Source organism: Geotrypetes seraphini, chromosome 2 (genome assembly GCF_902459505.1).
Source record: "Geotrypetes seraphini chromosome 2, aGeoSer1.1, whole genome shotgun sequence".
In the NCBI taxonomy this organism is placed as follows: domain Eukaryota; kingdom Metazoa; phylum Chordata; class Amphibia; order Gymnophiona; family Dermophiidae; genus Geotrypetes; species Geotrypetes seraphini.
Window position 1 is genome coordinate 241,586,441 of NC_047085.1, and position 25,938 is coordinate 241,612,378.

The 25,938-nt window shown below is 40.7% G+C and overlaps 1 protein-coding gene across 7 annotated transcripts in view; it reads right to left on the reverse strand.

Annotated features, from left to right (window-relative positions):
- The window catches only part of CDH18 (cadherin 18), a 1,088,060-nt gene that overhangs the window by 134,816 nt on the left and 927,306 nt on the right, over nt 1-25,938 (reverse strand). The window contains exon 1 of one of the 7 annotated variants that reach the window (XM_033935277.1): nt 12,637-12,704. The exons of the other annotated variants lie outside the window; for them this stretch is intronic. The gene's annotated coding sequence lies outside the window, so the exon portion shown is untranslated. Of the gene's footprint in view, nt 1-12,636; nt 12,705-25,938 lie in introns of those variants that run through there. 7 annotated transcript variants of the gene reach the window in all.

Sequence of the window (25,938 nt, forward strand, 5' to 3'; positions counted from 1 at the left end):
GTTTGGGAAAGAGCCTAGTTATGATATTTATTTATTTATTTAGATTTTTATCCCGTCCTCCCAGTAGCTCAGAACGGTTTACAAGTAAACATTCACAATGGAGTGTAATTGGACATACATGATTATACAGTAGATTTAAATACTTGGACATACGAGACTGTGCAGCAGTTTAAATATAGGGAGTATACAGCAAATTAAGAACAGTAGTTTAAATATAAGTAGTTTAGTTTAAATACAAGTTAATTGAGTATAGGCTGAGAGTGGACTATACAGAAATTTAGGCAGACGATTAGAATGGAGAAAGAAGGGTAGAGGTGGGGGTTTAAGGGGTGGGGTGTAGACTGAGGGTGACCTTTAGTTGAAGAGGAGGGTCTTTACCATTTTCCGGAATGTCATTAGTGAGTTCTGCAGCCTGAGTTGAGGGGGGGAGTTGGTTCCAGAGTTGGGGAATGAAGTGGCTATAGGAGCATTTGCGGGTGGTTTCTGAGAGGAGGGACCTTCCGGGGGGAATGCATAGGCGTATCTCCGTTTCTGAGCGGAGGGTGCGGATGGGGATGTAGATGGGTAGCTTGGATTTTATGTAGGAGGGGGTGGTGGTATAAATTCTTTTATGTGCTATTGCCAGGGCCTACAATGCACAGCGTTGGCTACAAATCCCATACAAAGTATGGGATTTGTAGGAATCAATATGTAAGACGATATAACTTGAAATAGAAATATCCTTCCAGTAGAAGGGCGAGAGATCAACACTACAACAAAATTTAATATTGTTTGGGACAGATGGAAAGGGAGGTGATAGGACCAAGGTTGAGAGGTTTGTTAAAACAAAACAAAGAAAAATCCAACGGGTCTGCTGTAAAAGGTGAACACCAAAAACAAAGAAAGGACTGCAGAATGGAATGTACAAGGTACAGGAAGGAATCTTTATTAAAAGTCTATACAAAATTGTAATCCATAAAAATTGCTCTCATATACATTTACGAACCCAACACGGTCCGTGTTTCGGATAAACACTCCTTCCTCAGGGGTCCAGAATATCCGATGTATCACATGTAGAGAGTCATGCGGGGAACAACATTGTTATATAAAATGATCAAAATTTGTGAATCGGAGGCAAGAAATTCTCCTTCTGGGCCTCCGATTCACAAATTTTGATCATTTTATATAACAACGTTGTTCCCTGCATGACTCTCTAGATGTGATACATCGGACATTCCGGACCCCTGAGGAAGGAGTGTTCTCCGAAACACGGACCGTGTTGGGTTCGTACTCAATGTATACGAGAGCCATTTTTTATGGATTACAGTTTTGTATAGACTTTTAATAAAGTTTCCTGTACCTTGTACATTCCATTCTGCAGTCCTTTCTTTGTTTTTGAGGCTTGTTAAAAGACATGGGACTACATATCATCTAAGTTTATTTAAAATTTGATTAATCACCTAATCAGAGTTCAAGGAGATGTACAGTACAATGCTAAAATAATTTACAACCACAATACAGGGGAATGGTACAAAAGCCATAGATGTAACTTATAAGACAAACAGAGCCATTGGGAAGGGTGGGATAGAAATACAACAGCTGATAGAAAATAAGACAAATAATCCACACAAAGCTTTTGAGAGCTACATAGGTTAACAACCAGGCAAACCAATTATTTGTCTGCCTCCTCTATAATCTATGTGAAAACGTATGGATGCACTGATTTACATATACATTTTAAATTGCTCACAGTAATGCTACATTAACAAATTGCCCCTTCATGGTTTTTTTTTTTGTCATTTGTTTGCTTCAGTGCCGACACACTTGCTAAATTAAGAATCTGCTTTAGGCTGAGAAATTTTCAATCGCATTTCAATGATCCTACCATGCTGAGGGCAGGTGGTCATGTAACGATTCTGTAATGTGCAGATCACATCACCTCATTTTAGCTTGATATAATTTCTATACACGTAAGCCCTGTGATATTCGAAAATACATGCTCTTTTTCCCTGGAGCGATATCTATTAAACATTCAGAGTGTTCATTTGATCTAATGCACATGGTAACGAGGCACATTGTCTATGAAATCACTGTATCAATTGCTATTCGATGATACCGCAAATCTTTTCTATTTATGCCATTCAGTTTTACTTTGAAACTAATATCATGAAGCTTTCTTTAGCCCTAAGATATTTCTATTTTGTAAATAAACAAACAGTAATAGTAGCAAGACATGAATGCAGTTTACAAATGTTTTATGCATTCAACAGGCTTCCAAAAGAAATATTTTGTAAATATAAAGAGAGTACAAATGGTAGGGCAACATGTGGAGGAGGACAGTTGACAGAAAATATTACGATCGCTCACACAGGCGATACGGAATTTGCTGTTGGATGACAAGTAAAAATTCTGCTTTCTGAAGAAGAATCCAAAGAAACCCAGCTAACCCTGCAAATAACAGTGCAATCCCAATTACTTTTCCTAAGTGATAACTATCATAGCTAGTGAGTAATCTGGCAAAATGGATAGGATTTTAATTATATAGGGGAGAGTGTGGTGCAGTGGTTAAAGCTACAACCTCAGCACCCTGCGGCTGTGGGTTCAAACTCACACTGCTTCTTGTGACCCTGGGCAAGTCACTTAATCTCCCCATTTCCCCAGAGACATTAGACAGATTGTGAGCCAGCCAGGACAGACAGGGAAAAATGCTGGAGTACCTGAATCAATTCATGCAAACTGTTCTGAGCAACCTAGGGAGACCAGTAAAGAAAATTGAATAAATAAATATATAGGGGGATTTCTATAAATGGTGCTCAAAAATGGGTGCCGAAAAAAAACTGGCACTAAACATTACACTTCCCCCTCCGTATTCGCAAATTCCGTATCTATGGATTCGCTTATTCACAGGTTTATTAATCAAAAAATTCATTTTCATTTTCGAGGCTATTTTAAGCCCTGTAAGCCCCCCTTAAGCCTTACCTGGTGGTGTAGCAGGTTTTTGGGGCAGGAGCGATCTTCCCACACTCCTGCCCCGTGCAGATCACTCACAGGAAATGGCTCAAGAGACTACGGGAGCTCAAGGCAGCCATTTCCTGTGAGCGATCTGCACGGGGCAGGAGTGTAGGAAGATCGCTCCTGCCCCGAAAACCCGCTAGACTACCAGGTAAGGCTTAAGGGGGGGGGGGCTTACAATAGCCAGGGGAAGCGGGGGTTAGGGGCAGAACCGACCCAAATATTATTAGCGTTTTTTTAAATATTCACGAGCCGGCTCTGCCCCGAATCCCTGCAAATAGTCTATAAAGAATAGTATTTAGGCACCAGACTTAGACTGTTGAAATCTTGTATAATTTCTAGTGCCCGAGTTAGACACAAGGCTGTATTTTATAACTACACACGAAAGATAAGGTATGAAACTGTGTTATTAATGAAAAGGAGAAGATAATAAGGTGCTGGTCGCCTATATATTTTATGGTTTGCACTTCTTGTTTTGTATTATGGAAGTATGTATTGTTGATGGGATATGTAACAGAAACATAGAAACATGACGGCAGATAAAGGTCAAATGGCCCAGCTAGTCTGCCCAACCGCAGTAACCATTATCTCTTTCTCTCTCTGAGAGATCCCACGTGCCTATCCTAGGCCGTCTTGAATTCAGACACAGTCTCCGTTTCCACCTCTCTTCCGGGAGACTTACACGCATCTACCACCCTTACTGTAAAAAAGTATTTCCTCAGATTACTCCGGAGCCTATCACCTCTTAACTTCATCCTATGCCCTCTCATTGTTCTCTTTCAAATGAAAGAGACTCTCGACTCATGCACATTTACGTTACGTAGGTATTTAAACATCTCTATCATATCTCCCCTCTCCTGCCTTTCCTACAAAGTATACAGATTGAGATCTTTAAGTCTGTCCCCATACACCTTATGATGAAGACCACACACCATTTTAGTAGCCTTCCTCTGGACAGACTCTATCCTTTTTAAATCTTTTTGAAGGTGCCACCTCCAGAATTGTGCACAATATTCTCAATGAGGTCTCACCAAAGTCTTATACAGGGGCATCAATACCTTCTTTTTCCTACTGGCCATACCTTTCCCTATGTAACCTAGCATCCTTCTAGCTTTAACCGTCATCTTTTCAACTTGTTTGGCCACCTTTATGTTTGATGTAATGTTATAGTTTTGTTTGCAAGTTTGGAACCCGCCCTGGGTAAGGGCAGGATATAAATGAATAAGCAAACAAGCAAACTTTTTGGAGTGTCCCTGACATTCCCATGGCCCTGCCCCCTTTTGAGTTATGCACTATGCTTTATAGAATAAGCCACAGCCTGATGCTCATGCAGAATTTAACGAGTGTGAATTAACTTTGGTCGTAAGCAATTATTGATAGTTATGGGCTTGTTACTCAGTTACTTTGTGCTTGCACACATTTGGGTGTGCAATTCTGGGTGCCATATATATAGAATTAGGGGGATAATGTAAAACTAAAAGGTACATACAGGACACTCACTCACCAGAGATTATTGTACAATGGTACTAACTACAGAGAATTAGGATACAGACAAAAATTAAAACCAAGGTGGTTTTGTTTAAAGCATTTTTTTTCCAAAGGAGAATACTGTAGATCTAGAGGAAAGGACTTATTAGAAAACCTGTGACATCCGATCAAGACAATGTCAAATTCAGTGCTGACATTAAAGGGAACTATACAGATGCAATTACAATAAATCAGGCAAACAATATGAACATTGAAAGATTAGGTTCTTACCTGGATAATCTTCTTTCTGTTAAAACACACAGGAGTCTGTACGTTAAGTAATCAATCCATGCTCGCAAACTGTTTGCAGAAGGGTGACAATCACCTCTTTCAGCTCCTCCTCCTTTACCAGTGGAGTATAGTGCCCTCTTCAGTTTGTACCTAAGCAATAGATCTGCACTGTAACAGAAGAAAAGAGAAGGATGGACACGGGGAACTTACCCGGAGATATCAAACATTTCTGTTCTGCTCTGCAACTCATGAAAAAGGACAATAATTATCATGAACTTGCAACATACGATGCATCAATGAATCAACTTGTTGTGTGAACTAGCTCTAGAACATAAGAAGCTTCAAAGCTCAACAAAACCAGTACTTTAATAGTAATTTAAACATACATGTTCATCCAACTGACAGGAGAAGAACTCCAGTTCTGGACTATAGAGTTGTCCAAGGCAGAAGGCAGGTGAATTGCAGAACCCACAGGGTGAGCTGTACAGACTCCTGTGTGTTTTAACAGAAAGAAGATTATCAAAGTAAGAACTTAATCTTTCATTCTGTTGCATAAACGCAGGAGTCTATACGTTAGGTGACATACCAAATCAATGTTAGAATTCTAGGGTGGGACAGATGAGCCTGCCTGCAAACTGAGGACCAAAATGTGATGTCCTCTTGAGCTGCTTCCTCCATTCTGTAGAACTTTGTAAAGATATGAAGAGTAGACCAAGTAGCTGCTATACAGCTCTCTTCAGGTGTAATTGTCTAGGACTCCATCCATGAAGATGCCACACTTCTGGTTGAATGAGCTTTCAGAGAAATATGAGGTTGTTTGCCACAGCCAATGTACATCAACAAAATTGTCATGCAAATCCATCTGGTGACAGAAACCCTGGATGCTGGTATGCTTCTTCTGGACTGACTGGTTAGAACAAAAAGATGGTTGGGAAGCCGAGAATCATTGGTCCTTTCCAGGTAGTGGAATAAAACTCTTCACACATCCAATCTCTATAATATCTTAACTTGTTTAGTTGAACCCGTTGGCTGAAACGTGGGAAAATTAACCTCCAGGTTAAGGTGGAAGGAAGGTACTGTACACAGTGAAATCCTAGCCTCTGTGATCCTGAGAAAAGAGCCTGCAATTCTGAGATCTATCTTGCTGAGACTATTGTCACCAAAAATACATCTTCACCTTGAGATCCAGAAGGGACACCTCTTGAAGAGGCTCATACGGAGGCCTAGAAAGGCCCTTCAAGACAATATTAAGATTCAAGGATGGAAAAGGCTAGCACAACGGAGGCCACCATCTGAGTGCCTCTCAAAAACCAGGTCACATCCAGATGAAATGCCAGTGACAGCTTTTCCCCTCGAGCCGGCTTTCAAAAACCCACAGGGATTCACACAAGGGCCCCATAAACTGTGCTCAAGCCTCTGATAAATCAGAAGGCAAGCTAGATCCCAGTGGAATAGACCCCGAGCCTCAAAGAAGCACAAAGCAGGCTGGCTCAATAGATATACCTGAGGTTAACTGGGAGCTGCAGCCTGCCCTTGCAGAGTCTGAATCCTCTCCTAGGCATAGCACCCCAAAAAATGTGGTCCTCTGGCACCAAAGCCTCCCAAAACAGAAGGAAAAATACTCAAAAGTAATAAAAACTGAACAGAGCAGATGGGCCCTCTGATACCAAAGCCTCCCAAATTGGAAGAAAAATACTCAAAAATAATAAAAAAAACAAACAAACAGAACAGATCAGGGCATCTCAGAAAACAATTTCTCAGTTTGTTTGCAGAAGGAAAAACTGAAGATGGTATTATACTCTACAGATGAAGGAGGAGGAGCTGAAAATGTGATTGATACACAGTTTGCGAGCATGAATTGGTCACCTAACATACAGATTCCTGTTTATGTAACAGAATTTGGCCATTTCCGAGGGAATGAAAGATAATTATCTCAGATCTAGTGAAATTTTCATTTAGCTACTAGAAAATTCAGGGTTTTTTAAGGATTTTGAAACTGAAACTGGCACATATAGTATGAGATTAGCAGTCAGCATTCTGATCTTAGCATTAGTAGGGAAGGAGAAACTTGTGCTCTCTTCTACCAACATCTTCCTATCAATGACTTTGGGTGGGTAGAGGGTTGATGGGGGTGGAGCATATTAAAGCACAAAGGTCTTTTACTCTTTGGGGAGTGAACAGAAAGGGATTCCAGTCTTAGGGTTACCAGATTTTCCATCTGGTAAAAGAGGACACGTGGCCTAGCCCCATTCCTCCCCAGATGCACTCCAGCCCCAGACCCAATCTCACCAGCTTTTCAAAACCCGGACAAAGTGCCAGGTTTTGAAAAGCCGTCTGGAGAAATCTGGACATCTGGTAACCCTATCCAGTCTGCCTTTAAATAGGGGATAACAAAACCTGAACTACCCACCTGGACCATCTAGATTTCTTGATCAATTAAGGCTGTGAGACAGATGTTTTTGCACTGAAAACATCCAAAATGAATAGCCATTTTCCAAAGATAAATGTTCAACATTTGAAAGACAAAAAAAACCAGGAACAAGAACATCTATCTGGCATCATTTTCAAAAATATGGCCACAGAGACATCTCTGCAGAGCAGAGGAATAGCCTAATGTATAGCACAGCAAAAATTACTACCTGGATCACTCACCATAAACTACTTCTCAACTCTTTGAAATCGGACTTTCCATTCATCATTCCTTAGATTCCTTCCAACCCATCCTTAATTCAAAGTTACTATCTTATCCCTGGTATCCTTGTTAATTTTATTTATTTAGTTAGTTTTAAAATTTATATACCGTTTTATTCCCACAACGGTTTACAAATAGTCGCATACATAAAATATTATAAAATTCAAAACAAGGTTAAAATAAGACAAACAGATTCAATCCTTATATAAAATCAATTTCTCAGAGAAATGCATCTACATATAATTGTTTTCAGCATTTTCCTAAATGAGCTCTTATCTCTACATTTTTGGATTTGACCAACCAGACTATTCCACAACTTAACCCCTGCATATGTAAAAGTTATGGCATCCGTTTACACATACATTACTTTCTTTGAGGACTGATTGAAAAAAAAAAAAAAAAATGAGACTGTCTCTGTTGTTTTTTCCAAGAAGTAGATGTGGCAACACTGTGCTGGTTCTTGTGATGTTCATACATCGATGTTTCTGAACCTGCAGTTGGACTGCCATAGTCTTCATTGTTGGGTCACAACGAGAGGAAAAACTTTGTACATTTTGTCATGGCAGATGAGGACGACATGTCTGTGAGAGTACACCAGAGGTGTGTGACTGAATTTTGTGTTAAACTTGGAAAGAGCGGTAATGAAACTCTTGAAATGTTATGGCAAGCATAATACAAGATTCAATCGCACCCCTCTGGCATACTCTCAAAGGCACGTCTTCCTCATCTGTCATCACAAAACATACAAAGTTCTTCCTCTCTCTGTGACCCAACAATGAAGTTTATGGCAGTCCAACTGCAGTTTCAGAAACGTCAATGTATGAGCTTCACAAGAACCAGCACAGCACTGTCACATCTACTTCTTTGAAAAAAGTCTCATTACTTTTCAGTCAGTCCTTGTATGTGAGTCATAGTCTTTCATAGGGCTTAGAAAGATCAAATTCTTTAGACTACTGTTGGATGCTAGGGCTTTGAAAACTGTTACATGTGAGTATTCTATGCCATATTGTTTGCCAACCTAATTCTTTACTCACTGAAGCATCTTTAGCTTCTATAGAGCAAAGCCATGAAACTGTTGTACAAAGAAAAAGATCAGACCAAATCATCCTAAGCTTGGTAAAGTAGCATTAATTAAAAGGGCCACACAGTTTATGCTGAGTGGCCAGAAACATGGGGCGATTCAAAGCTAGGGAGAAATAAAGGAAGAGATTGGGGGGAGGGGCGAGGGGGCGAAGGAGGGAATGAAGAGTTAGTTAATGATAGGGAGCATGAAAATGCTCATTGGTGGCTTGGGGAAAAATGAGGATTGGAGGAAAGGAAGGAAGGGAGGAGTGTAAGAGACAGAATCTGAGAAGAATTAGTGAGAAGAATTGTGAGAGGTGAAGGGGAAGAAATTCAGGAGTGTTTGGCGTTCCCCTCCCTCCCGCCCCATTTGAGTTTGGGTAGGATGGTGTTTTGCATTGAGTGGGCTGGGAGATTGATGGGTTGGGATTTGGGGGCTGTGGGGCGGTCACCGCTTGGTATAGGAGTGCCTAGAGGAGAACTAGTATCAGAAGCAGAATTGAAATTTAAGACACATGATATACGAGTTTGAAATATGTGCCTGTGGGCAGCTCCGCCATGAATTTAGGTGGCTTGATGACAGCATAAGTCACTGGAAGTCATAACTGGAAGATTTTGTGGGGATAATGGAGCTAATTTTGACACCGATGGCTCCTGGAGATAGATCCAAAAGAGATTGAAAATGTGTTGGAATTTGTGGTATTTATAACAATGTTATGAAAGCAATGTTAAGATAATGTTAAATGAAGCTGTGGCTAGTGTCTTGCCCAATCAGAAGTTGTAATGTTATTATTTGAGATGGGTAGGATAAGCATGTAAGGGAATGGCTGAAGTACGAGTCCTAATGTTGCCGATTTCTAGTATGATTCATTTTAAGATACTGATTGCTCACACATCAAGCAAATTACTCAAGCCTGCCATTGTATTTATTCTCTAGGCTTACTCCTCATAATCCTAATTGTTTGCTTAGATCCTTAAATACAACTCTCCTTTTGGTTCCTCTTTTATTAAGCTGCCTTTAGATTCTTCCCTTCCTTCTGCCTTTTGTTGTTTGACCCCTACTCTCTAGAATATGCTTCCTTCTACTTTGCTATACATGATGATATAACAGGTGTTCAAATAAATATATACATTTTATTTTTATTACCTGCTTTGAATCCTATGAATTTCAGTTTATAAGTCCAAGCTACACTGCACTACAAGCACATGATTTGGGAAAGATAAATCAAATAGAGAATCAAAACAACAGAATAGGAAATACTTCATTGTCAAACCTTTAGTTTGTACTACCAATTTTCATCAACAGGCGAGGAAATCAATTTATTTATGGACACTATAATTTATTCAAAAAATAAAAAAAAAAAAGGTCATCAAGAATGAACAGTGAAATAATTCAAGCTGTGCAATCATCATGACAACTTAATTTCTAAGAATAATGAGATTTCTGAGCAATTTATAATCTGCTAGTTCATTCTGTGTCAAGCAGAAACTATACTTAATATGAAACGTATAAGTTAATTGACTTTACCTGGCTCATAAGTGTTTCCTTGCTTCTTTAGGCTTCTAGTTCAGTCACAACCAGTTCTTTTGAGCGACATTGCCATGAGTCATCATTCTTAACTATTCTGGGATTTGACTCCTAAGTAGCATTCACATTGTCATTTACAGCAGCCATTCCCTGGTAAGTGTATCTATGCTACGAGCAATGGTGACAGCCTATGATATGTGAGTATTCACCAACTTCAACAGGCAGTCCATGCCTACTTCCTGCCAATAACCCACTAATTTCCTGCCCCTAAACAGGCTATGCAGTTAGTATAGGCTGTTATACCAGCGTTGTAACAGTTACTGAAGATAGGCACTAACAGTTACCATGGGTAATTCAAATGTGCTGGGATTTACTAAATGGCGCTAGCGGTTTTTAGTGTGGGCCAGTGAGGTAAATGTCCAGATGCTCATAGGAATTCTATGAACAATGGAGCATTTACCTCACCAGCTTGTACTAAAAACCTCTAGCGTCGTTTAGTAGAAGGAGCCCATGTTTATTATTTATTTAATTCAATTTATATCCCGTTTTTCCCAACAAGCTCAGAATGGGTTACAGGTTAGCATACATAAAATAAAGACAAATGGTTACAGGTTAGCATGCAGATCAGGTTATAAGTTAATGTACAAAATATATAGACAAAATGGGTTACAATATGTCATACTAATAATACAGTGTGTTCATCCTAATTTGACATACATAGAGGGTTTCATTTAATATATAGGTTAACTTACATAGTAGGCATTTCTTTACATTTATTTTGTAATCATAAGGGCATAATGCAGGGGGATTGGGTGAAGAGGTAAGTTTTTATTGCTTTCCTAAAGTTTAGAAGTCCTTCGAGGGATCTGATCTGTTGGGGCAGTTTCCAATAGCTTGGTAGGAAATGGGAGTAGGATCATAGTCCGGTATTTTGGAGTTGGAGGGCACGACCAGGGGTTACTTTGAGACGTGTTTCCTCCTGGGAGTGGAGTGGCCTGTTTGGGATATATGGGGGAAGCTCAGTTGAGAGGTACCCGGGTGCCATTTTGTGGAAAGACTTGTACGCTAGCATCAACCCTTTAAAGATGCAGCATTTGGCTATGGGTAGCCAGTGGGCTAATGATAGAACCCCATTGTCTTAGGTTTCTCCTATACTCAAAGTAAATGAGCCTGCAAAGTTCTAATTTGTGCACATAAATTTTCTTCAAACGATGGTATGTATGTGTGTGTGTGTGAGAGAGAGAGAGAGAGAGAGTATAATAGCACTAAAAATAACATTAATTTAAGTCTGATCTGTGCAAGGAATACTGTTAAATAGTTCTCAGTCTTTGGTCAATGTATTAGACTAATTTTCCAACACACCTTGTTCTATACATGTATATATGATATACATCTGTTTAACTGCTAATTTTTTTTTCCTGTATGCCACAATAATGTAATTCAGCATCTTCCCAACATAACAAATTACAATGATGACTTCTTGGCATTATGGCAAAACTCAGGTTTTCTACTACAGGCAGTCTTTGAATGCCTTGAAGTGAAAGACTGACACTCATCACAGCTAAGTGGGTTTTCAACAAGACCATATTAGCATATTATGGTCGTATTCTCTCAGCTACTGGCATGCAACCTCATTTTAATGTAAAAAAAAAAAAAGGCTTACAACAGAAAAAGATTACAAAATCTCAAAGTATCAACGATATATGAACATTTTATTTTATTTTTTACAAGGTTAGCTATTAATACCGGATTATATTAAATAATTGTTCATCAATTTAAATAGTGAACTCCAGTGTTCATTCTAAGTCAACATGCCTTTGACAAAATTGAAGCAGCTATTCAATTTAATTATAACTATAGCATGTTTGATCCTATGTCAGTTCAGTAAACCTTAGCCTTATTCTAACTCAGTATAAATCAGGTGAGTCCACAACAAACCAACCGAACCTTGAGAGAGGAAGAGACATATCTCCACATATTTTTGGCATGAGAGCCATTCACCACGGTTGCAGACCATGAAGAACAAAAAAATACAAGAAAACTCCCAGTTCATTTTGAAAGGTAGCATTTTTTTGCATACAAAGGTGTTCGAACAAAACTGTCTATTGACCTAGCAAAGACATTTCTGATCATACAGCACCGAAATAAAGCCTATTATAAACATCAGAAACAATGATCAACTCGATGCTGTCGAAAAACAAAAACTTCTCATTAGAAAAAAAAAAAAAAAAAAGAAAAAGTTTGGTCTCCTACATGGACCACTCACAAAGGATATTGTCTACCATTGTTCTGCCTGCCATCCAGTTACCTCAAATTCAAAACCTGACCATCTACAGATGTCGAAATTGCGTGCAGCTCTCTGGGATGAGGAAACAGTTGCTATCTACAGCCTACTGTCTAATAGCCAATTAATCTTGTCACAACTGATGAATACTAGAGCTATCCTGACATCACATTAATCTCAGCTAGATCTTCAACAAGTGTGATACCAACACCATATATATATACATATATATATTTTTTTGCATATGGCACCTCTTGGATAGCAAAAACTGACAATGATCCTCCATTCAACGTGCACACATTTCTTCAATTTGCTGCCTACCTTGGCTTCACTCACTGGAAGATCACTCCATTCTGGCCACAAGCAAAGGGAATTGCTGAACGCTTTAAGAGTACCTTAGGAAAAAGAGTACAAACAGCTCATGTGGAACAACAGTCACTAAAACAGGCACGCTACCAATTTCTATATAACTACAGCAATATTCCTATCCCTAGCCAGTGTTTCTCTAGCTCGGTTCATCTTTAACAGACCAATTAATCTTCACATTCTAGAAGCTGAGTTCCAACGATCCCAGGAGGGTTCAAGCATCAAACAAGAAAAAAAAAGCACACAATGAAACAAAACACAGACAGGAAAAAAAAGGATCTGAGTCATCTGTTCTCATAAGAAAAAAAAAAAAATTAAAGTGCTTGCGCTTCAAAACAGGGCCAACAAACTTTTTCAGGATACTATCCAAGACCTTATCAAATCATTACCAAAAAAAAAGAATCCATGGTTACTGAAGACTGGTTGCTCTATTGCCAGAATGTTTCATATTTCAAATTGACTCCAGCACCAGGGCCAGCTCCCTTCCCTTCCCAACCTGTCCAGCAAAAAGAAGAGGCTCTTATGATCCCTGGGAAAACCTGATGATGTTACTAATGTCCCTGAAAATTTGGGATCAGCAAAAAAGCATCAAATGCATAATATTGTAAAAACCGTGTGGCCGCCAGCAAAAATAAAAGAAGATGTACAGAGATTGCTACCAATTAGATTAGATGAGTAAGTTGTCAATTTCAACTTTAAGGATGTGTGAACTGTTGAAAAATTAATGCTTAAGATGACAGATTTAAAGAATAAGGGAGAAGGGGGAAGTACTGTAGCATTTCTCTCTATTGCTTCACAAAATCTGACATTACACACACAAGAAGCCTACTGTATTACACTGTCATACCAGAAGAAATGTAGACTAATCTGGCAGCAAGAAAAGCATTAGTAAACCAAGTGATATTTTATTAAACATCATGGGGTCAAGTTTCCTCTGTCTTTTGGCAGTGAGGGACAAGGCATTATGGTAAAATGCAATTTGTTCAGCTGGCAAAGTATACTTCATTGCAAATTATTTCAAGTCATTTAATTGGGTAAATTGTGTCATATGGGTGAAGGCGTGAAAAGGTCATATAAATCAGAACTGGGGGGCCATTTAGTATTTTAGAACAGAACCTGCTGAAGTAGAGTTTGCTCTAAAATACAGTACATGGAGAAATGGACCAGCTAAATGCAGCAATGATATCCATTTTATAATCATAAACATCTTGTTATTAATAAGCCTTCATGTTCACATAAAGGTTTATGTGCTCAGATATAATTACCTAAAACTCATTTTTTTTTGTTCAAGCATTTGGCTGAAATGAATTTTTGAATTCAGACAAAAGCAAAATAATGTTTAGGAACAGATTATGATTTTTGTGTGATAACTTAAATGGTTTTGTTTATGTTTAGATAATTGTTTCTTATTCATTTTATGATTATGGATGCTTTCACTGCAAGCCGCTTAGGTTATCAAGCGGATAATAACTAACTACCCCCCCCCCTTAGAAAACCTTAGTGCAGTTTTTAGCATTGACCATGGCAGTAACAACTCCAACACTCGTAGGAATTCTATGAGCGGAGGAGCTGGTACTGCCGCAGCTGAGGCTAAAAACTGCGCTACGGTTTTGTAAAAGGGGGAGGGGTAAATAAATAACTGTTAAGAAATAGCAACATAAATGTTAATTTGCCAGAACATAAGCTTTTCTATCAGCCGTTTTAGAAACAAATATTTTTCCTGAAGTTTATACAGAGCCTGGTACCCCTTGTCAGTTTCACTTTTGGGAGTGACATCAATTACTGAATGATTGACGTTCCATAATCTTTCTAGTGAAGCACAACTCAGCAGTTGTGCATTCCCTTCTGAAATGAGAAATGCAGGTTCATTTATTTTACGCCTACCCTAGTCCCACCCAAACACACCCATGTCATGCCTCCTTGTATTTGCCTGTTTTAGGCCTAGATTCTTAAAAACCCACGTTACAAAATGACGGGCCGCTATCGCAGCCATTCTGGTAGTGAATTAAAAAAGCGAGTCATTCTCCAAAAAATGTTCATGTAAATGAGGTTGTCGAAGAGTAGCACAGACTCCCTAAATTTGCATGTGCCCATCGCTGGTGATAGCGATGGACACATGAACAGAAAAATAACACAAAAACAAAATAAAAAAAAACCCAGAACACAACAGCGAGAGAGATGTTCAATCTCTCCCGCTGCCAACCAGCACCCTTCCTCCCCACCCCCCCCGCAGCAGGAGAGATGCCCACTCTCTCCTGCTGCATCACAACACCCCGCTGCCTCTGACCCCTCTCCCCCATACCTTTAATTAGATGGCTGAATGGAGGGATGCCTATTCCTTCCTCTTCCAAAATGGGCCTTCCCCTCCCCAGTGCATGCAGGGCCTTAGGCGTCTGGGCCAATAAGAGCCTTAGGCCCCTTCCTGGTGCATCCAGGGAGAGGTCTGAGGTTTTGATCGGCCCAGGTTCTATAAGGACTCTCCAATGGGAGGGGCATTAAACAACATAGGCCAATCAGAGCCCTAGACCCCTCCCCAGTTGCATCCTAGGATGCACTGGGGAGAGGAAGGCCCATTTTGGAAGAGGCAGGCCACCTGGCCGGAGGGAGTAGGCATCCCTCCAGTCAGCCATTTAATTAAAGGTATGGGGGAGAGGGATCAGAGGCAAGGGGGGATGTTGTGATGCAGTGGGAGAGAATGGGCCTCTCCTGCTGATGAGGGCAGGGGGGCTTTGCTTGGCAGGGAGAGAGAGTGGACATCTCTCATGTTGCAGGGGGTGTTGTGTGGTAGCTGGAGAGAATGGGCATCTCTCCCACTGCTGGGGGGGAGGGGTACACTTCTCAAAACAGCTTTTCTAGCAGTCTCCGACATTGCCATGCCGGAGTTTTAAACAGTGCTGTCACTGTACCAGCACCCCTGTACCATTTGCTGATTTTTGTCACCAAAAGCCAACACCGCTCTTGGAGAACGGCTAAGCGATTTTAAATAATCCACCAGAGTGCTCATTTTAATATTGAAGAGTCCATTTGCAAGTCAGTGTCAGAGACTGATAGAAACCTCGCTAAAAACAGAGATAAGATGTTTTGATAAGTCCGCTGCTAAAATGCATGCAGGCTAAACCGTTGGAAAACATCCTCGGGGATGATGAAATGTTGCTGAACTCAATAGTTCTATCCTGCTCCTGCTGCGGGCTTCCTCTCAATGCAGCAGGAGCGCGATAAAACTATTGAGCAGGAGGAGCAGCGATAAAACTATTGAGTTCAGCAACATTTCATCATCCCCCGAGAAAGGCCTGTTCAGGCTGAAATGCTCTTGGCAAAGGAGAGCATCGGGTGTCCAATGAATTACTTACCAACGTTGGAGCTGGCAAATGGCCATTTAATCTAAGTATTGCTGTTTTTTCTTCTTTTTTAGAAATTCAGCTGTTATGTTTTGCACTAAATACAAATATATAACTTGAACTAGACGCCAAGGAAGTTCAGAATTAAGGGTGGGAAGGAGGTCTGACATAGATGATTATATGGCACTTAAAAAATCCAGGATAAGGACTTGAAATAGCATAAATGTTATAAGAGGTTCTATGTACTGAATTGCTGCCTCTTTATGATACTTCAACCTCCTAGTTAAACATGTTATTTGGGAAAGCCTTTAAGATCTGAGATTCATCACATTAGTTTGTGAAAAACATTTTGGGAGCAATTGATATTTTATTATCCACAAAAAACCCCTTTTTCTATTAAGTCATTATACTGTGGGTTGGATAGATTTTGGAATGATCCGTTTTGTGTATTTTGATAAAGTGGGTGGAACTGACAGGACCTTCCTGAGCGCTAGGACATGAATACTCTTTTGCAGAGGGAGGCATGTCGCTAGAGGAAGGAGGGCGGGGGACCCATGCCGCGTACCCCCCCCCCCAAGCGGCCCACGTACCCCTAGGAGTATGTGTGCCATGTGTTGAGAAACACTGATATAGAATACTGCAAATGCACACGCAAATTGGGTGCCAGGAATCATACTTGGTTTCAGCAGGCAAAAGTCCTGGTACCCAAATGTATGCACGGGAATCAGTCTAACAATAAACACTTCTATTTAATGTGTGAAATCACTAAACATGTGCAACATAGTGTGCTAATCTTCAATACCAGGTTTTGGGTCTCAAGCATATAGCACCGCTGTTCGCAGTGAATATGAGAGGAAGGAAAAAGCCTCAGAACCCCAGCTATGCTGTATATAATACTGGCAATAGGTTGCTTAGGGGTAAAGGAACTTTCATAGGCAAAATAAACCTCCTCAATCAGGCCACTGCTGAAAGCCTTGTGCAATGCAAATTGACTCAAAAAACCATGTAGAGTAACACCAAAGTTCTTTTCTTAATGAAGGATCTATTTTCTTGAGTTGGCAGCATTGGCATAACAAAGGTGAGAGGTGCACGGGGAGGTGGTACCTCTTTCCCACCCTTTTCTTCATCCCCACCCCATCCGTTCCTTCCCTACCCCCTCCTGTAGCGCGTGCCCCTTCCCCAAGTTCCTGGCGCGAGCAGCAACCTCAACCTGCTGCTCGCGCCAGTGTCGGCTCTTCCTCTGACATCACTTCCTAGACCCGCGCCTAGGACGAGCCGACACTGGTGCAAGTAGCAGGTTGCGGGTTGCTGCTTATGCTGCAAACATTAGAGGCGTACGTTAGTGGGGGTGGGGCAAAGAGACTGCCCCCCCTGACCCTCCTTTACTACACCACTGGTTGGAAAAATTAATTTATTTAGCTACTCTATACAAGGCACTCAACCCAGAGCAGCCTTTAAATAATAGTGCTGGGCACCAATTTTTTTCAGACACCTAAATTTGGACAAAAAATTTTGAATAGTTTTTAAATATGTCCCATGGAAGGCCTGCCCAGTAGTGGCTATGGGAATCAACTAATCAGTGGAGAAAAAAAGCCTCAAAATTGTATGGCAGCACTTTATGTTATGTTATGTTATTTATTTCTTATATACCGCTAAATCCGTTAAGTTCTAAGCGGTTTACAGAGAAATATACATTAAATATACAATAAAGGATACAATAAAATAAGATAAATAAAGAAAGAATGGGTACTTTGAAATTCCCTTACTGTCCCGAAGGCTCACAATCTAACTAAAGTACCAAGGACAAATAAATTAGCAAGTAGTAGATAGGAAAATAAAGATAGCGGAAATGAGATACAGTACTTAAATTACTTTTTAAACAAATCCCACTATCAAAAATACCCTCCATTTGCCATGGTGAGCAATAACCTTTTAAAGAACAAAAGAAAGAGTGGAAACATGAATGTTGAATATTAAGCAGTGAGACAGTGTAATAAAACCGATTTCATACCTTCAGAGGGCTCATCCACCACAATTCCCCACACACAGTAAAATAAAGCTACCTCGTTCATATTGGTCAAAAAAACTCCACTTTTAATTCACGAATGGTCCATCATGTGCAATGAATGCCAACCATGTGCACATCTGCAGGTAGCTGGGAAGAAGCTCCTCAGAACGCTATCATCCACTATCTCCAAAAATCATGCTGTCACCCAGATAACTCCCAGATAGTTCTCAAATCTCCTGACAAAAGGCCTTGTTTTGCTGATCCGAATGATTGCTTCAGGAGAATGCTGACATGCTGTGCAATGACAAAACTTCCATGGTGGCTTTTACAGCATCAAGCATAGCGTGACTCTCTCTGTTTTAATGGGGGGGTGGGGGGGTTTAACCTGTATCGTTTTAATCCAAGTGTCCCCTGAAGAAGGTTTTTTCTATACGCCGAAACTAGGATCCTTGTTGGGACCTATTGTTTCTAATAAAGACTTGTTTTGGTTGTAATGACATCCCCCTTGTCTTTCCTTGTTCTTTTGCTTGTATCCAAAGGCAAGGAGCTCTTCTGTTTGCCAATTTTCTTTGAGCCTGCACAATTGACAACCGTCTTAGCTTCAAAACATCTTGGAGGTAACATTTAGAGCTCAGATGTAAAATATGTCTCTCTTGTAGTTTTTAGTTGGCTGCTTTTCCTTTCTATTCTTTTTTCTTTGAATAATCTGCTTTTTTGTATTCTGGAACCTGATATTGTGGACTTTAGGAGGCTAAGTCAATATTTTTGAATGGTTTTGTTTCCTTTTTAAAAAAAATTTTGGATGACTATTTCCATTCTTTTTGTAGAACAGGTAATGCTTGGTAAAAATGTAAATTTCACAAAAATAAAATAAAAATAAATAAAACAGAAACAAATGGTCTTGTTCTGGTTATTTGGGACATAGACAAATTTTGGGTTGAAAATGCAGTATAATGATAGACATACTGGCAGTCTGGACAATCAATGGCCCAGATGTCCAGATTAAAAAAAAGAAAAATTCTAGACATATTTTTCCAGGAATGGACATTTTACCACTGCCGACTTTGGGCGTCTAGTGCCATACATCCAAATTGGACTTATATGTTTCTTCTGATTATGCCCCTCCACATGTTCATAAATGTACATAAATGATTAGAATTCTGGAATTTAAGCACATACTTACTGCCTAACTTTAGGCAGCTCCTTGTAGAATTAGGGCATTATTCTATATATGGCACCTAAAAATGTGGTGCTAACTAGTGCAGCACTAAGCGAGAATCTAAAAAAGTTAGGCGCTCTTTATAGAATCATGCCTAGTGCTGCCTAAGCGACCTTAGGTGTCACTAGGCAGCCTAACTTTTAGGCAAACTGTATTTATACCAGGGATTCTTGGCCTACATAACTGCATCTAAGTTAGGCGCATAAGTCCAAAACATGTGCCTACATACAAAACACACCACTGATCTGCCCCAACCACGCCTATTTTGTAGTAGGCACATATCAAGTTAGGCCTTACATCCAATTAAGCTCAATTTATGTTGATTACGAGGTGCTAATTGTCAATTATCAATGCCAATTAAGTCTACTAAACGTACATTGCCTATTTATTTTAGGTATTTATATACCACCTATCAAAGTTATCTTTTTTTTTTTTTATTCTTTATTTATCATTTTAAAAATTTTAACAAAATCAAAACATTTTGTACAGAAAGATTGTCAGATCGAACACAAAATAATAAGTAAATCATTAACATAATAAGAACAAAATTCTAATCGGACAATCTCAAGTCCTCAATAATTATGTGATCCAAGATATATATAAGAGTGAACTTTTAAGGAAATCAATTATAAATTCTATATAATAAAGAACAGTATCATGTGTCTGACTTGAGGAATTATTCTATTACCAAGTCCAACAATTACATAGTTGTTATTGTGGTAGTTGTTGTTATACCCTCTTTTTCCAGACGTTTCAGTGTCAGAAAAGCTGTAAGTTGAGATGGCTCAAAAAACACATACTTATTATCTCGATATCTTACTATACATTTACATGGGAAACGTAAAAAGAAAATGCCACCCAGCTGTGTAACTCCTGCTTTCAACAAAAGAAACTGACGTCTACGATTCTGAGTTTCTCTACTAACATCTGGAAACATTTGAATTTTCAAACCCAGAAACTCCTTACTCTTGTTCCTAAAAAACAATTTCAAAATCCAATCTTTATCCGGCAACAAAGCCACAGATAGTAAAAGAGTTGCTGGTTTAACCAAATCTTTATCTGATGTTTCCAAAATTGCTGTCAAATTTTGTTGAAGGTCTTGTATGTCTTGTATTTCCTGTCTCTTATCCTCCAAATGTTGGCCCCTTACGTTCATAGGCAAATAATATACTCGAGTGAGAGGAGGCAATGATTCCTCAGGAATATTAAATATCTCCATAAAGTACCTTTTTATCATCTCTCTCGGGTTTACAGATAGGATTTTAGGAAAATTCAACAGTCGTAGGTTATTAGTCCAATAGTTATTTTCCATAATTTCCAATTTTTTTCTAATACTTTGATTATCTTTTATTATTGTAGATTGAACTTGTTTAATCATTTTCACTTCATTTTCAATACCTCCCAATTTTTCTTTGACATTAGAAATTTCCTGTTTATTTTCCTCTATTGTCTGTTTTTGAATTTTTATATTCTTTTCACCTTCTTTAATTTGTTTAGTTAGTGAGTCTCCCAGTTTGGAAACTAAGTCCCAAATTGAATCAAGAGTCACTTCAGCTGGTTTCTCATATTTAAAGAAAGTCTCATGTAAAGTTGGGGAAGACTCACCTTGGCTGCCTTCTGTCTGTTGGTCTGGATTTTTTCCTCCTTCTGCTCTATCCGCTGGAACCATCTCTGGACTTAACAAAGCCATAGAGACTTCACCTTGCTGGCTCCCTGATGTTACAGCCTCATGATCAGAGAGTGCTGCTACTTCTGGCCCACTCCTTTCACATGGGGAACTCGCACTCAGCGGTGGGGGAGGTGGACTCCTCTGGTCGGGGCTCAGCGTGGTATCCAGCCCAAGGACTTCCGATCCGGCGTCACTCCACGTCGCAGAGTCCAGCGGGCGATTCCCCGAACCTACTGACTCCCTCTGAAGACGCTGAAGAAAATGTTCAATTGAAGCGAGAGGGGGGTGTTCAAGACGTCGCGAGGCTGCAGCGGCGCTCTTACCCCGTCTCTTCGGCATCGCGACTGACAAATAGTCTGATCGCTGTTGAAATATAAACAATCGTACCCTCAGCGTCTCACCAGGCACTGGTACAAATCAAATCATATATCCTGGATCTGGAGATCTCCTGTATTCGTTCCTATATTCCAATAGGCAAATCAATAATCTCCAACTCCCTGGCTCCTCGTGGCTCCAAGGGGCTCCCAAGGGGCCTGGCGAGCCCCTTAGGGCACGCCCCTGCGGCCGCGCGGCTGCGGACGCAACCGCGGCGGCGTTCTGTTTTTAAATTGTTGGAGACGGACCCGGTGACGTCAGGGGTCCGTCTCTGAAGATGCCTGCTAGGAACAAGTAGTAAGAAGCAGAACCGCTGCTGCAGGAAGCCAGGGAGAGAGGCACAATCCCCTCTGATGAACTCCTCCGATGCAGGAGATCTCCCCCTATCAAAGTTATCTAAGTGGTTTACAATCAAGTACTCAAGAATTTTCCTTATATGTCCCGGTGGGCTCACAATCTATCTAACGTACCTGGGGCAACAGAGGATTGAGTGACTGGCCCAGGGTCACAAGGATCAGCGTGGAATATGAACCCACAACTTCAGGGTGCTGAGGCTGTTGCATTAACCACTACACCACTCCTACCGAGATGCACCGATGTAGGTGCCTAAGTTTAGGCAGAGTTTATAGAATTCCCCAGTTAGCTTCTTAGAGGGCATAATCAAAAAAAAGTCTAAGTCCCCTTTTGGCCTAAGGCCTTAAACGTTGAAAGTAGAAGCAGGGAAAAATGTCCAGGCGCATTTAAACGTATGGGGAGGAGGGTTTGGGGGGGTAGAGGGGTCAGCCGGGGGGGTCCGGGGGAGCATTCGTGGGAGGAGGGTGTGTCGAGGGCAGGAGGGCCTGAGATCCCTCCTGCCCAATCGGAATCAGCAGGGGGGGGCCCAGCAGGAGGACTTGGGCTCCCTCCTGCCCGATCATAATTGGCGGGTGGGGTGCCGCTGGGCAGGAAGGCTTGGGCTCCCTCCTGACCGATCATAGTTGAGGGAGAGGGCTAATCGCTGCAGGAGAGATGGCTCATCTCTCCTGCAATGATGGTGATCGCCCACCCCTCTCCGGTGGGTAGGGGGTGCCGCTGGGCAGGAGGCCTTGGGCTCCCTCCTGCCCGATCATAGTCGAGGGGGCAGGCTGATCGCTGCAGGAGAGATGGCTCATCTCTCCTGTTGTGATGGTGATCGCCCACCCCCCTCCGAACCGCGGCACTTCGTGGTGAGGATCGCCGTCAGGGGAGATCCCTGCCACGATGCTCACCCCGAAGAGCCGCGGTTCGGAGGGAGGTGGGCGAACACCATTGCGGCAGGAGAGATGATCTATCTCTCCTGTAGCAATAGTTGCAGTAGGCGGTAGGCAGGTTGCTGGGGCCGCTGAGCTGCAGCAATCAGCTCAGCGGCCCTTTTTTCGGCACTTATACCTATTTTGACTTGGTCAAAGACAAAACGTATAAGTGCCGACTAGCCATCCTGCCTAAACTTTTGGTTATACCTGCTGTACCCCTAGGTGTAGGTCAGCCCACCTCCCGCCCTTTCCCCTCCTCTAAAAACATCTCTTTTCGCTCTATGCGTTTAGAGGCAGGGGAAAGGCCTAAGCTGATTTTAGATACGTCTAAAACTAGCTTTGATTATGGGTACTTGGACAATCAGGCTTTTTGATAATCCAAGTACCCATTTAGGCCACTTTTTAGACTTTTTTTAATTATTATTATTATGAGCCCCTTAGTGTAGCAGTTAATGTGTTCTTCCCTTCCTTTCTTTTCTATCCAAATATTGTAGTTCTTCTCCTTTTCCCTTTCATTCCTGTTCTAGTCTGTGCGATTCATATTTATTTGTAATGCGTATGTTTGTTTATTTTAATGTTTTATGTATCCCCCCTTTGTTTTAAATATGTAAACCGCCTTGAAGCCCGATTATGCGGGATATCAAATTTTTAATAAAAACTTGTAAAAGTTGATGAGTTTTCAATTCATGAAACCCCCAGAATTTACTGAGTCAACAGCTCAAGGAATTTCTCCAGTTGGTTTAGTTTTTATTGGCAGCTGCCTGAATGCCGATAAAGCAAAGCCATCATTTCAGGTTCCCAGGACCTTCCACCATGCACAGCGAATGGCAAAGGCCATCTACAGTATTAAGATATTTCTTTTCCATCAACAGTTCTCTCTTATTGTCCAAAAAAGGCAGAACATCAAAGAACCGGCTCTCTTTGTTACTCTCATCTACATCCGCTACCAGCATGATGCACACAACAGGGGAAAAAACAAAACCACAAATGAAATGCCAGAAAACAAAAAAATGGAATTGTCCAAAGAAAAAAGATGTGCACTAAAAAAGTGTCCACAGGCTAATCTGTAGATGTAGAGATCTTTATCAATGATTCAGTGACTCGACATGTACATGTTTCGGCCAACAGGCCTGCCTCAGGAGTCTTAAGAATCACAAAGCAAAAAATAAACTTGCTGGCAGAACACATGGACGCTGCCAATATTCAAAATGAAATCTGAAAGTAGCGTGTTGGACAATTCAGATCAACCAAACTTTCTTCTTTGGACAATTCCACTTTTTTGTTTTCTGGCATTTCATTTGCACTTCTTCCTGTAACAGCACCACTCAATGACTTGCTTCTGTTTTCATAACTCCAGAAATAACAATGTGCATTACGCTTAGGAAATGTCCCCGATCCACCCCTGGCCATGCCCCCTTTTCAAATTCACGCACTGCAACTGGTGTATACTTTTTACAGAATCACGCTTTCAGAGTTGTGCGTGTAACTTTTTAATTCATCCCAATTAGTATCAATTATGAGGTGCTGTCAATTATTAGCACCATTTAAGCCACTAAATCAATTAGATTATGCATGTATATTGGCTGCGCACACCAAAGTATGTGCACAATTTTAGACGCCATTTATAGAATTTGAGGGTAAATACATAAATGAATTTCATTTGAGTTCCCTTTATAAAGTAAGAATTTAACCAAGCAGGAGCCTCTCCTGACTCGTTAAATCCCAACTGGTAATGCAGCACTTAACAAGATTGTGTTGTTGAATATTAGCACCGACTGCTGTGACACTATCAGGTTAGTGCTGAGACAGTCTGGGAGCAGAGCCAGGTGGACTTAGAAGATATCCAGGCATTACAGATATTCAATGTGGCTGGATAGCTAACCAGGCATGTTGGATTACAAATTTTGCTGCCCTGTTAAGGTACGGTTATCTATACTGGTATGGCAACAACAATTTATTGTTTCTATAGTGCTACCAGGCACATGCAGCACTGTATATTGTACAAGCAAAAGATGGTCCCTGCTCAGAAGAGCTTACAATCTAATTATGACAGACACACAGAGTGGACTAAAAGGTGGTAGCGGGACTATTAAGGAAATGACAGACAGATATGGGTTGGTTGGGTCAATATTTAAATGCAGCTTCAAATAGGTGAGATTTTAGTTTGTCTTTGAATACTTTCCAGAGACGGAACCTGGTGTAGCAAGCCAGACAGGTTGTTCCAAACATGCAGCGCAGCAAGGTTGAAGGGACGAAGACAGGAGCTGGCGGTAGAGGAAAAGGGTACAGAAAGAAGGGACTTAGATGAGCGGAGTTCCCGGAGAGGCGTATAGGGAGAGATACCGAGGAGTTATACAGCGAATACACTATTGCACGTTGTTCTTCGATGGTGCAATTTTGCAATGGAGCGTCCATGTTTCTGACCTCGAGGCTGCACTGCACATGGACAAACTATCCAATAGACAATGTATGAGTACATATATGTTGCATTTTGCTAGCTCTGCTCCGGTTACCGCATAATTTAACAATTGCCTTTAATGTTTGATTCGCCCTCGCATTTTTCTAAGGTGAAGAATATGCAATGAATGTTTTAGTTCCCTTCGTGCAATGAGAAGTTCTCTTAGGAGCTAGTTTGTTTTCTCCTTTGTTGGATCACCATGTAATCCTTTCCTCTAGGAGCTCTCTTTGCTATTAGATTTTAATCACTTGGCATTTTCTGCTCTGCTTTTCTCTTAAGAGCCGCTGTTTTTAATGTACTACACTGCTAGGCCATTCTCTGCAGTGATTCTTACCTCGACAGCTGCTGTTCACTGTGGATTACATTAACTGAACATTCTCCGTGCCAATACTTGATTTTTTTTAAACAGCTTTTTATCATAGTGGACTTTGTCTGCACTTATCTTGTATAGCTTGTGTTAACCATTTTATTTCTTTTTTATATCAAATTCAAAATATTTTCTCTATATATGAAATCATTTATGCACATCTATGTTATCGATACAGTGATCATTTCTACAGCATTGCACTTTATTTATTTAGCCAACATATATTCTCTTGATTTTAATTGGGTCGAGCTTCATATTATTGGCTTCTGAGCTTGTAAGGGTGCAATATGCTGGGTCCGCAGTCCACATACGAGTTGGAGTACCGGATCTTGGGCTCCAGTGCTCTGAAGATCTAGGTGCTGAGTGACTGATGCTTCTCTGCTTTAGGTATTAAGTTCATGGACTCAGGTATACCTGTACATGTGGTGCTAAGTGCTTGACTCCCTGGTCTCAGACTGATGCTTATTGGGCTCCAGGATACAAAATATACTAGTGCTAAGACCTGGCCATAGGAGCCTACATTTGAAAATGATTGGGGGTGCTCAACTCATA